This window comes from Tamandua tetradactyla, chromosome 2 (assembly GCF_023851605.1).
Source record: "Tamandua tetradactyla isolate mTamTet1 chromosome 2, mTamTet1.pri, whole genome shotgun sequence".
NCBI classification, from domain to species: domain Eukaryota; kingdom Metazoa; phylum Chordata; class Mammalia; order Pilosa; family Myrmecophagidae; genus Tamandua; species Tamandua tetradactyla.
Genome location: NC_135328.1, coordinates 81,472,735 through 81,485,656, shown reverse-complemented (window position 1 = coordinate 81,485,656; position 12,922 = coordinate 81,472,735). Strand labels below are relative to the sequence as shown.

The 12,922-nt window shown below is 33.3% G+C and overlaps 1 protein-coding gene and 1 pseudogene across 16 annotated transcripts in view; one reads left to right on the top strand and one right to left on the bottom strand.

Annotated features, from left to right (window-relative positions):
- The window catches only part of CCDC171 (coiled-coil domain containing 171), a 576,357-nt gene that overhangs the window by 421,133 nt on the left and 142,302 nt on the right, over positions 1 to 12,922 (top strand). The window lies entirely within an intron of this gene.
- On the bottom strand, positions 11,269 to 11,663 carry LOC143675091 (small ribosomal subunit protein uS8 pseudogene; annotated as a pseudogene).

Below are 12,922 nucleotides of genomic sequence, written 5' to 3'. Positions count from 1 at the left end.
AGCTTTTGTTAAAATGATTCCTTTCCTCTTGGGTTGTCAGACTCAGATGATGGTGATTCATTTATTATACTTAAGGAAGTAGTATTAATTAAGGAGATTTATGTTTCTCCTTCTTTGTCTTAACTCTCCGAAGTTTTTCTTCACATGGTTTGGAAGCAGAAAATAAAAAAGAATCAACCCCAGATTTTTCTCTTCTTCCATTTTTAACTGAATTTCATCACGACTACTTTTCTAATTCACGGCACTAGAAATAGAATGTATTGATTTGCCCTGTATTTGTAGAATTCAGATTGCTAAAGACCCCTGCATTAAAACACAAATCATATAAATGATAACTAAAAATACAGAAGTGGAGTAGGTAAGACCAGACAATAGGTAGATTGATGTTCTAGCAGTAGTTGAAAGAATGTTACTTTGATGATGTAGCCTGGGTGGTAATGTGGCTGTCACATCTTTGAAGTCTCATGAGGATCTTAAATTATATTAATAATAATGTAGCCACGATGGGCTAGATGTTTATATAAATTCTCTGTAATCCTTATATTTGCCTGGAAAGATGGATACAAAAATAAATACAATTGATAAATATATAATAACTTAAGGATCAGCCCTAAGAATTTTGCCCTGAGTCACATATTAATAGGTTTTAGAGTAGAGTTTGAATTCAGGATCTGTCCAACTTCGTAGCCCACTCTCTTTCCAATATAGCATTTATTTTCAGGATTTGAGGCATTTAATCTTTCTTCTGAATGAAAGATTTTTTTAAGAGAAAATTGGTTAAAATATTTAGAAATAGAAATTGGAATAATTTCAGAAACATCTTAAATATAGCTATTAGCTATTAAGCTCTCAAATGACTTAATCAAGTAGGCATTTGTAATTTAATCTACTTGAAGTTCAGTTCTGCATATGTGGTAAGAGAACACCAAAATTAGGCAGTTGCTGAGCCTCAGGAGAGTTGACATTTTTGCCTTATGAAATCATACTCTGTAGATTCTTCAAAATTCAATTTCATTTCCTTTTTTTTTTTTTTCATTTTTCTCCTCCTCTTTCTAGGACATCCATCACTCTGTTAGAAGTTGAATATCCTGGCTTTATCCTCTATGTCTTTTCTATTTTCTGTCTGTGTTATTTAGATTCTGAGAGAGCCTGCAAGTTTCTTTTTCAATCTTTCTATTGAAATGTTTTCTATACTAGTCATATTTTTTAATTTTAGCAATTGCTTTTAATTTTGTGGCTCTCTTTTCATAGCTTGCTGCTTTTTAAGCAAATAATTACTGTATCTTCTTAAAGTATAGTTTTTAATTGTTGATGAAAAAATCAAAAAATGATTTTTAAGTTCTCTTCTGCTCTTTGAGTTCTCTTTCTTCTGAGGTCTTTATATTTCTTCTGTTTGCTTATACTGATACTTCTTCATTTTGGACCTCTGTGGAAGATTGTATTTTGAAAATGGCCACAACAGTATTTCCAGTCTCACAAATGCTTCCAGTACCTTCCCATGCAAGAGGTGGGATCTCTTTCTCTGCTTTCAAAATTGGGTGGACCCTTGTAAATTCCCTGATGGTTAGAATGAAGAATAAATAACACAGCACAACTTTCAAGACTAGGTCATTAAAGGTCAATATTTTTCTACCTGGTCTTTGTCTCTGTCTCTGTCTCTCTCTCTCTCAGGGCTCTCTTGATGTTCCATTGGAACCTAGTCACCATACCATGAGGAAGCCCAGGTTGCATGGTAAACTATGTATGGATGTTTCAGCTAACATTTCCAGCTAAGGTCTCCCACAACCAGCCAACATCAACTGCAAGACACACATGTTAGTGAACCTTTAAAGGATTTCATACTCTAGCCTTTATTCCTCTGCTGAGGTTACAGAAATCACAGAAACAAGACTAGTAGTCCTAATTCCAGATGTGCAGAATCTGTGAGTGTAATAAATGGTTTTATATCACTGCATTTTGGAGAATTTGTTATGTAGCACTAGTGACTGGAATGGAGGCTTCCCTCAAATATATTATACGCTTTGTTTTCTCATTTATATTCAAGATTGAGAAACAGGAAAATGTAAGTAGACTTAGTTTTATAAAAACTTGTACATAGGCAAGACTTGGTGACTGGTTAGCTTTCCTTTAGGGTGAAGAGGCTATGAGTTAACAGTTAGGCCCAAGTGACCTCCAAATGAAGTGTGCTGGTCTTTTCTCTATGACACTCATGCCTAGCTGCCTGCTTTTTCCTAAAGAACTCATTCAATTTTTGCATGGTTTTAGCTTGTTTTCATTGTAGATAAATGTTTGTTTATAGTGGGTTCCACATTGTTGGGGGAGGGGGATAAGTGTGTAGTTAGTCAATCGGAGTATAGACTTTCAATTAATCTCTGTTTTCTGCAACTTGAATTACTCTATTGTACCTTGTGTTTTCACACCTTGAGTCTCTTGTGGGTTGTATGGCATCGTTCCTCTTTTCTATACAGATCTTCCACATATACTCTAGGCTGAAAGCTGAAGCATCTTCTCCTCCACTTCATAGTCAGCAATTTCTGCCTTTCATGCATATGTTTTTTAAAATCCTTCTGCTGATGATACTTCTCCCTTTATTTTATTGTTGTTCATTGATATTTTTTCCTAAAATGGAGTTTGGTGGAGAGGAAGTATCATCTTGAACTAGCTTTGGGTATTCTTGAATATATTGCCCTATTTCCATAGAAGTCTTCCATTTCATTCAAGTTTGCAAATGTTACATTTACATCAAGGGGTAAAATAGAGCTTCTTTTGTAATTACTAGAAGTTTCCATGTAGGTGAAATTATCATCTTTTTCTTAATTTTGTGTATTTGTACTTTTAATCTAATTAAGAAGTTTTGCTCCTTTTATGTGGAATAGGGCCACTTGGGCTCAAAGACCTTGTTGGCTTTGATTGGTTTGTTGTAACTGAACAAGCTTTTCAGCTTCTAAGGTATCCTTTTATTGTGCCTGAATAATAAGAGAATTCTTCATACCTGACCAGCTTCCGTCTGGGTCAGAATGAAGTAAAAGGACTATTTGTTATTTCTTATAAGCCGTTTTTTTTGGTTTTGTTTTGTTTTGTTTTGAGGTGAGGCCCTTTCTTTCTTAGAAATTTTCAATAGTAAGATTTAATGACAATAAAAGATTTAATGACCACAGGATATGGGAATAGAGGAGAATAAAAGATGAATTAAGATTTTACTCTACAAGGATAATAGTACCACTAATACAAAGGAATGGTTAGGATAGGGAAATCAGTTTGGAGAAAGCAAGAAAATTATTCAAATTTTGGTTTTGTTTAATTTTAATTGATCATAACTTTGATTGTGGAAACGTGGTTGGTTATTGCCATAAACTGTTAAAGATGTAAGGAGTAGATGAAACATCGTGAAGGTATGAGGAAAAGAGCAGACAACAATAGGAAAGATCCAAATTTAGAAGACAGAAGAAAAAAAAGGAGGTAGAAAGAAAAAAAATAGGTCCTAGAAAATTCAGATGTTAAAGATATTCAATGATAATGCCCAGAAATATTATATGGTTAGTTTGAATCTATATTGAAAATTTTGTTTAAAACATGTCTGCATATTATATATGCTTTGATATAGATCCAGGAACTCTTTAAAAGAAGACAGTTTTGAAAGGAAAGACCTATTCAACAAATAACTATTCAGTATTTACTCTGTGTCAGATACTATGGCCAGTACTGGTGTTTCAAAAATGCATAAAACACCGTGTCTACTCTGAAGCACATCTCCGTTTATTAGGGAAACAAATATGTGTACACCTATATGTAATACAGAGTAGTGAGTGCCATCATAGAGATAGAGGGTGCAAGAAAAGCCTGAGTGGTATTGGTAAAAAAACTGTAGATTGGCAGAGGGTGGTTAATTTTCACATTGAAAATATTTTTCTATATGACAATATTTATATTTTCTGAAAATATGTCAGAAAATTAACATCTTTTGATTAGAAAACAGTAATTACCAAGTGTTATGCATCCTTAGTTCATTTGTGAGCTTTCTCCTTCTTGATTGGCATATGGGAGAGGCTGGAGCTGGCACATTGGCATGTTGAGTCCTGCCTCTGCTAGGAGTTAGGGGCAATGGTAGGAGCAGAGGCCAGATTTTATGTGGCAAAGAAAGCAACCATTGTTATTGAGTGCTTACTATGTGTCCAGCTCTCTGCTAGAAACTTCAAATATATTACCACATTTAATCCCCAATACAACCTATAATTTAGGAAGCACAATTTCCTTTTCACAGATTGGGAAATTAAAACTCAGGGATGTTACTGATTTAACCAAGTTTCCTCAACTAGTAAATATTAAAGTGGAATTTGTATATAGAGCTAGGTCTGTTGGCCCTAAAATCCTCAGTCTTATTAAATTTGGTGTGGGAACGGGGAATGAAAGTAGTTGACAGAGATTTTCACCTTTGAGGAATTTAGGAAGGACAGAAAGAAAAGATAATACATGATAAATTGAAGGAATATCATGGTAAAGTAATGTTTAAAGAAATTGAACCACTAAATATGCTTGAAAGTAAAAGCCATAATTCTGAAAATGCATAAAAATGAGATAAGAGATACAAAGAAAAATATGATAATTTGGTATTGCTTAAAGAGTGGGACATGAAAGTTCGATACTAGTTTTAATGATCTAAAGGGTCTGTATGTTTTCTTTTTACTGAGAAGACTGCAAAATTTGCTGCAGAAATGATTCATGTTATGTATGTTAAATAAAACTATGTGTTATTTGATAAACATATTTAATATGTAGTAAATATCATATTAAATAAACATACATATTAACTAAACATATTTAATACGTAGTAAATATCAAAGAAGAGTAAGACTGGAAAAACCTGTGGAAATCATTAAGGATAATACTTAAAATTATCTGTCATCATTAGCGTAGAAGTTGGCTTGTTGTGATTTGACTAGGTTGATGGTCTTCTACCTAGTCAAATACAATTAGCAGTACCCAGAAAAAGCCTTGTTGGAATGCTGCATGGAATAGCTTTCATAAGTTCCTAAGGGAGTAATTGAATGTCCAGTTTAAACCAAACATCCTAGCAGGAAAGTAGTTTTTGTTTGTTTGTTTCTATGATAATGAAAAGGAGTTCAGAGAATTAAGATATGAAAGATCTTACTTCAGTTTTAAATGTTTCAGATAAGTTATAACTAGTGGTTTTATAAATGACCTTACATATAATTCATACTTTTCCAGTGGCAGAAGAAAGCAGGAACATTGATTTTCTAACTTGTGTTTTGCTGCTTATTAGAAGGAAAACATATTTAAAAAGAGACTTCCCCTCAAACAAAACAAAGACCCAAAGCAACTTCTTGGCCTTTTCAATCAATTCCAATGATAGCAAAGTCCCTACCATATGGGAAGTTCAGACATTGAGAGAGAAGTTTTTTTATTTAATGTAATTCTTTTTTTTTATATGCGGCAATGCACCAAAAGTTTTAACCATAACGTCAAAAAGGAGGCAGGAAATTTTTTCTCTTTCTGAAATACTGATTCTCTACCCATAATTAGGAGCAGAAAATGAAGCCATTGGATATTAGAGGGCAATTGGTATTGTACATGTTTATAATTCCATAGAAACAATTTGAAATACTATATTTAGGAATTTTACAGATATTAAACATAGAAACTCTGTTGAGGCATTTCTTTACATTTCTTTAAACTTGGATGATTCTGTATATTGTAAATGAATTCCTTTCAGCCATTTAGCGATTTTTGCTTCTTTTTTTCTCTTTTAAGGTCATATCTTAAGGTCATATCTAATGATCACAAAACAACATTTTACAAGTGCTTTTTAGAAATGTTAGCCACTTCAAAGATCAAATGGAATTGAAACTAGAAGTTTTAGATTATGTCAAAGAAAAGAGCTATATTAGGAATTTCTTTTAGTGTTTAACAATCAAAACTATACTTGGCACTTTCTTAATCTTCTATTTCTATTAACTTATGAAGCCTGGGACTGGAGGCTTAATGGTATTATTTCTACATTGTAATTATACTAATAAACACTTTTGTCCATGACCCTGGAATTTACAGTGCAGTAGGAAAGATTTATTGACTTATGCTTTGGAAGAAAAGTGGGATTATTGCATAAGTAGATTGCAGGTTAAGCACATGTACTTGCATACCATTTATTCCAGATAGTTTTGAGCTCTAACTTGTCTTTAGGATCTTACTCAAAAATAGAGAAGATTTTTGTTAAATCCAGATTCCTTAGAGATCTTTGTTATATTATTGAGTCAACAACAAAGTAACTACTTTACCTTGAAAAGTACAAAAGGAATCAATAGGCCTACAAAACTGCCTTTTCAAAAAATGTTTGAAATCATATTTTTCCTAGTAGCCTGAATATCAATGTGTGTGACTTCTCTTTGTTCTTTTGTTTTTGTGGCAAAATTAAAGTTCCTCATAGTTAGAATGGGTTTGGGTATTTTGGTCTTACTTTCTCTTTTGTCCCCTAACCTGACCTCCCATTTGTTTGTCGTGCTTTCTTTGTAAAGAAATCCTACTTAGAAGGAATGTTCATAGAGTGTTTTTATTGTCATCATTATAAACTTTTACCATGATGTCCTTTTCCTTTCACCAGAGTTTAAGTCAAACATTTAAAAAAAACTTTTGGTTGTGAAATGCCATAGATAGGCCAGGAAATCTACAATGGGTATTCAAATGTCGAATCCACTTCTCAGTGACATACAAATACAAGTCAAATCCTTTTCTCCTTTAATTTAGCCTTATTAAGCTGTGTTTACATTTGATCTGTTGGTTTTTAGTGCTCCATCCTTAAACGAAGTGATATTTTAGTCTGAAATGTATATTTTAGTGGTTTAGTTTTATTTTCAGACAAGATTTTCTGTATATAAACCTCACTGTGGAGGCTTCAAGGACAATACATTTTGTTAGCATTTCTCTTTGCATTTGATAAAAATAGCTACAATTAATTTTCTTGGCATTCTGCTAAGTAATTTGCAGATAATTTCTCATCTAAACTCTAAAATAATTTCTGAAATAAGCATTATTATCCATAATTTTCAGACGAGGAAGTCAAGGCACAGAGAATTTAACTTGCCTCAGGTGGCAGAGCTAATAATAACTGGTAGAGCCAGGAACTACCCCAGATATGTTTATTTATGATGAAAATAGTAAGATTTTTTTCTATTAGAAGAATTATCTCCTTTGAATATACTACAAAAATAACTGGAATTGTATAATGATTGGTTTAATTACAAATATTTCACAGTTAACTATGAGAACACTTTTTATTCATGCTTGCAGTGGGCCCATTTAAAAATTAATAGACTGTACAAAAAACTTAAAGGGCTAACCAAAACTTAGATACACCCTTGCAAAAGTAGAAACTCTCTGAATATCTTTATTTTGGTTTTACTAATCAGAAACTCAGTGATGAATTTGTTTCAGAAATATTAAATTTAATTGGCAATTATAGTAGCCAACTTTAGAATATTACATTTACAATGAAATGAGCACAAATTTAAATGTCTCAGACTTTTGGGGTACTTATTTAATTATATATTTATATTTCTAGCATGATTAGGTGGCATCATTTAATTCATTTTAGACGTAATTTTACCCCTTTGTGAGGCTATGTATTCTAAGTCTCTAAATCATTATACCTTCCTGTTTATAAGAAACATTTATTAATATGCTTAAGTTTTATGTGGACATTCAGAAATATTGTATTGGTACATCATATTTCAGAAGACACAATATTTACTAATTATAAGGAATTTCATTTTGTTGTAGTACTTTTCACAATTGAGGAGTTACCCAATGAATATGATTTTGTAGTACTTTGATATCCTTATGGCATGCTGGCAAGTGTTATGTTCTATTTCCTTATTCTAGAAAAAATTTTTAGGGTAACATTAAAATCTATAAAATTAAATGCCTGAAAGTATTAAGTGTGAAACATATTTGTCAATTTTGTCTTCTGATATTAAAAACCTGGCTAAATGCCTCAATAGAAATGTATATGTTCTTTATAAAGGTTGTTGTTAAGAATACCAATAAGGAAAATGCTATGATAGATGAGACAGAAAACACCTTTACAGTAGTTTTATCTTATGTCAGGAGTAAAGTCAGAATATCAAAGCAAACCAAAATCATCAAGAGCACTTCTGTGATGGAAACAGAATTCATATGTTTTTCTGATCTAAGTCCTGTGACACAGAACAGATTGAGAATTCTTGTGAAATTTAGAAAATTATTTGTCTGCAAAAATGTGGATTTAGGGTTTCTATGTTGTATCATGGTTAAAAATCATAAAAGGAGGCAACTTTAATTAGGGGGGGATTGGACAAAATCCAGAGTCAAATGGATATGTATTATGATGTGACTATTAGCTCCATAAGTAGAAATATTGAGGCCCTTAATGTTAATTGTCTGGAAAGGAAATAGATCGTTTAAACCTTTTTTCCCCAAAGGGTTAAATAAAGATACTGATCAAGTTTAACAACATACTACACACACTTATATACATATAACACAATTTGAAAAGAGGTTATGTAGCTGAGTAGTTTCCTTTCCTTGTTTAGTAAAGTGGTCTTTAATATTTTTTATCATTTTCAATTACTAATATCGTGACATCCTCTTGGTAAATTTGTGATCAAACTTAATCTTATGAAATTGTCAATTGCATTTTTCCATTGAGGCATATTATTTGTATTAAAAAAAAGAAAAATATAAGAAATTGCTAAAAGAAATCACAGAGGACCTAAATAAATGGAAGGGCATGCTGTGTTCATGGATTAGAAGACTAAATATAGTTAAGATGTCAATTCTACCTAAATTGATTTTACAGATTCAATGCAATATCAATTAAAATTCTAAAAACTTACTTTTCAGAAATAGAAAAACCAATAACCAAATTTATCTGGAAGGGCAGGGTGCCCTGAATAGCTAAAAATATCCTGAGAAAGAAAAATGAAGTCGGTGGTCTCACACGACCTGTCTTATGAAGCTACAGTGGTCTAAACATCATGGTACTGGCATAAAGATAGATATACTGACCAATGGAATCTGATAGAGTGTTCAGATGTAGATCCTCTCATCTATGGACAATTGATCTTTGATAAGGCAGTCAAGCCAACACACGTGGAACAGAACAGTCTCTTCAATAAATGGTACCCAGAGACCTGGATATCCACATGCAGAAGAATGAAAGAGGATCCAAATCTCACACCCTATACAAAAATTAACTCAAAATGAATAAAAGACCTAAACATTAGATCTAAGACCATAAAACTTGTAAAGAAAATATAAGGAAATATCTTATAAATCTTATAATAGGAGGCAGTTTCCTAGATCTTACATCTAAAACATGAGCATTGAAGAAATAAATAAATAAATGGGAACTCCTCAAAATTGAACGCTTTTGTGCATCAAAGAACTTTATCAAGAAAGTAAAAAGACAGCCTACACAATGGAAGACAATATTTGGAAACAATATATCAGATAAAGGTCTAGTATCCAAAATATGTTAGGAGATTTCTCAACTCAACAACACAAAGACAAACAACCCAATTACGAAATGGATGAAAAGATATGAACAGACACTTTTCAGAAGAGGAAATACAAATGGCCAAAAGGCGCATGAAAAGATGCTCAACTTCCCTGGCTGTTGGGGAAATGCAAATCAAAACCACAATGAGATATCATCTCACACCCACCAGAATGGTCATTATCAGTAAAACAGAAAATGACAAGTGCTGGAGAGGATGTGGAGAAAGAGGCACTTTTTTCTCTGTTGGTTAATCCACTGTTGGTGGGAATGTCAAATATTACAACCACTGTTGAAGGCACTTTGGCGGTTCCTCAGGAAGCTAAGTATAGAATTGCCATGTGATCTGGCAATACCATTGGTAGGTATCTATTCAGAGGACATGAGGGCAAGGACACAAATGGACATTTGCACAGCAGTGTTTACAGCAGCATTATTTGCAGTTGCCAAGAGGTGGAAACAGCCCAAATATCCATCAACAGACGAATGGCTAGACAAATTGTGGTATATACATATGATAGAATATTACGCATAACTTTATTACAGAATAAAGTTATGAAGTATGTAACAACATGGATGGACCTTGAGGACATTATACTGCGTGAGATTAGCCAGAAACAAAAGGGCAAATACTGTATGGTCTCACTGATATGAACTAACTTTAGTCAATGAACTTTGAGAATTTCAGCTAAGAACAGAGACCATCAGGACATAGAAATAAAGTTGATATTGGGTAATTGGAGCTGAAGGGATACAGATTGTGCAACAGAACTGATTGTAAAAATTCAGAAATAGATAGCACAATACTACCTAACTGTAATACAATAATGTTAGTACACTGAATGAAGCTGAATGTGAGAATGATAGAGGGAGGAGGGCTGGGGGCACAAATGAAATCAGAAGGAAAGATAGACAATAAAGACTGAGATGTTATAATCTAGGAATGCCCAGAGTGTACAATGGTAGTGACTAAATGTACAAATTAAAAATTGTTTTTGCGTGAGGAAGAACAAAGGAATGTCAATATTGCAGGATGTTGAAAATAGATGGTAATTCATATTTTAAAACTTTACCTTATGTGTAAGACTAAAGCAAAAAATGTTTATTTGGTACAAAATTTGTAATTTGACTAGTGCATTTCCTAATATAACTTATGTGGACAGTTCAATTGAACACCATAAGTACATGGAACCTTGAATAGGACATGAGAGTTTGTAGGTTTGTCCAGAGTAATGCCTCAATAAATCCCAGAGTGATTTCAACAGTGAATAAAAACATATTTGCCAAGTCCCCTTGGGGGGATGACAAGAAAGGGGGAAAATTCAACTTTCCCGTGTGGAGAATTCCTGCTATTCTCACAAGCAGTGGGGACAACCAAAGCAATAGGCCGAGCCCTCAGTCTTGGGGTTTGTTCATATGAAACTTATCCCTGCAAAGGATAGGCTAAGTCTATTTAAAATTAGGCCTAAGAGTCACCCCCCAGAGAACTCTTTTATTGCTCAGATGTGGCCTCTCTCTCTCAGCCAACATGACAAGCACACTCACTGCCCTCCCCCTCTCTATGTGGGACATGACTCCCAGGGGTGTAAACCTTCCTGGCAATGTGGGACAGAAATCCTAGAATGAGCTTGGACTAAGCATCAAGGGATTGAGAAAACCTTCTAGACAAAAAGGGGGAAGAGAGAAATGAGACAAAATAAAGTGCCAATGGCTCAGAGATTTCAAAAAAAATAAGAAAAATCCAGGATTTTCCCTCCTGCATGTTTTTGTCTTGCCTCCTCTCCTGGTGGTCCACAGTGCCAGCTAAGGTGGTCAGTACTATGAAACCAAATAGACAGGACGGAAGCATATTATTCTGTCATTTTTCTAGATCTTTAATTTGCAAATCAAATCTGGGACTAACCATGCCACACTTGCTTAATCTGCTTGTGAGTTTTACAACAATTTTCTCAGCTCTCAGATCATCAGTGACTTCAGATTTGCCAGTGTAACCAGGCTTCATCATCCTGTCTGAAACCGGACGATGACTTTGGAGCGTGGTCTGATAAAAACCTGGTCTATTACCTCTTTTCTCCGCAGTATTAATGCTCGTGAGAGCATCAACCAGGAAGTGCATGCACACTGTTATGGTGGCATGGAAAGGTGGTTGAAAAAGCTAATTGCATTTTTTGTTACATAAAGTTATGTCTATTATTTAAAATGATGAAAATATACTAGTGAGCAAAAAGAAGAATCTTACTGTTACTATTTTGGTGTATATTTTTCTGATTTTACAATATGTGAATTTTTATATTTACATGCATATTAATAATATAAATAATAGATACATGTATCATTTATATATTTTAAATTATGTTATCATGTTTTACGGTGTTATAACATCCATTTTTAAATTTAGAAATATATCGTGGCTATTTTTATATATCAAAAATTATAATGTTTTTAAAAGGGGAAAGAGAAAAGTGAAGGTTTTCTCTTCATTAGATATTTTAGAATGAAAAATATTAAATTAAAGTATACATATACTAAATATATAAGATAAGGGACAGTGCAGAGGTGGCTCAGTGGCAGAATTCTCGCTTGCCATACCAGAGACCTGGGTTTGATTGTCAGAGCCTGTCCATGCTAAACAAACAAACAAAAACATAAAAAAACACACAGCAATAGAAATATAAGTTAAGGAAGGCTTTGAAAGAGCATGTCATTTTTGAATTACAGCTGGACTGGTGAGTTTATTTTAATTTGTAGTGTACGAAGTCAATATATTTCTGTAAGACATCAACATGTTTTCAGCATTTCTTCATACTGATTAAGTCACAAATGACTCGTGGTTTTTAATATTTAATTAAAATGTATTTGTTTGCCTGATAATTCAATACTAAATAACGATAGAAGCTGATTTTCTAAAGTATACAATAATGGATTCATAAGTGTATAAATTCTGAAGAAAATTGCCATATGTGGAAATAGAGCTGTATCAGTCAGGATAACCTGTGTTACTCTATGGTGACAAATGACTACAAAATTTCAGTGGCTTTATAAAAACAAACAATATTTCAAATATTATATGTATCCATCATGAGTGCGCTGTGCTCCTTTTTGTGTGATCTTCATTTTAGAAATAAGGCAGCAGTCCTTATCTGGGACCCTGTTGATATCATGGTATCGGTCTGATATTGCTGGTCTCTTATATGCCAGGAAGTGACATATTTGACTTCTTTCCACATTTAATTGGCCAAAGTGAGTTACATAGGTAGTCCTGATTCCAGAAAGACAGGGGATGATGTACTTCTTTTACCAGGAGATGCACCATCAATTAGATTGTCAAACCTGATATCCGTAGACACAGGAATATTATTTAATCCCCAGGGAAGT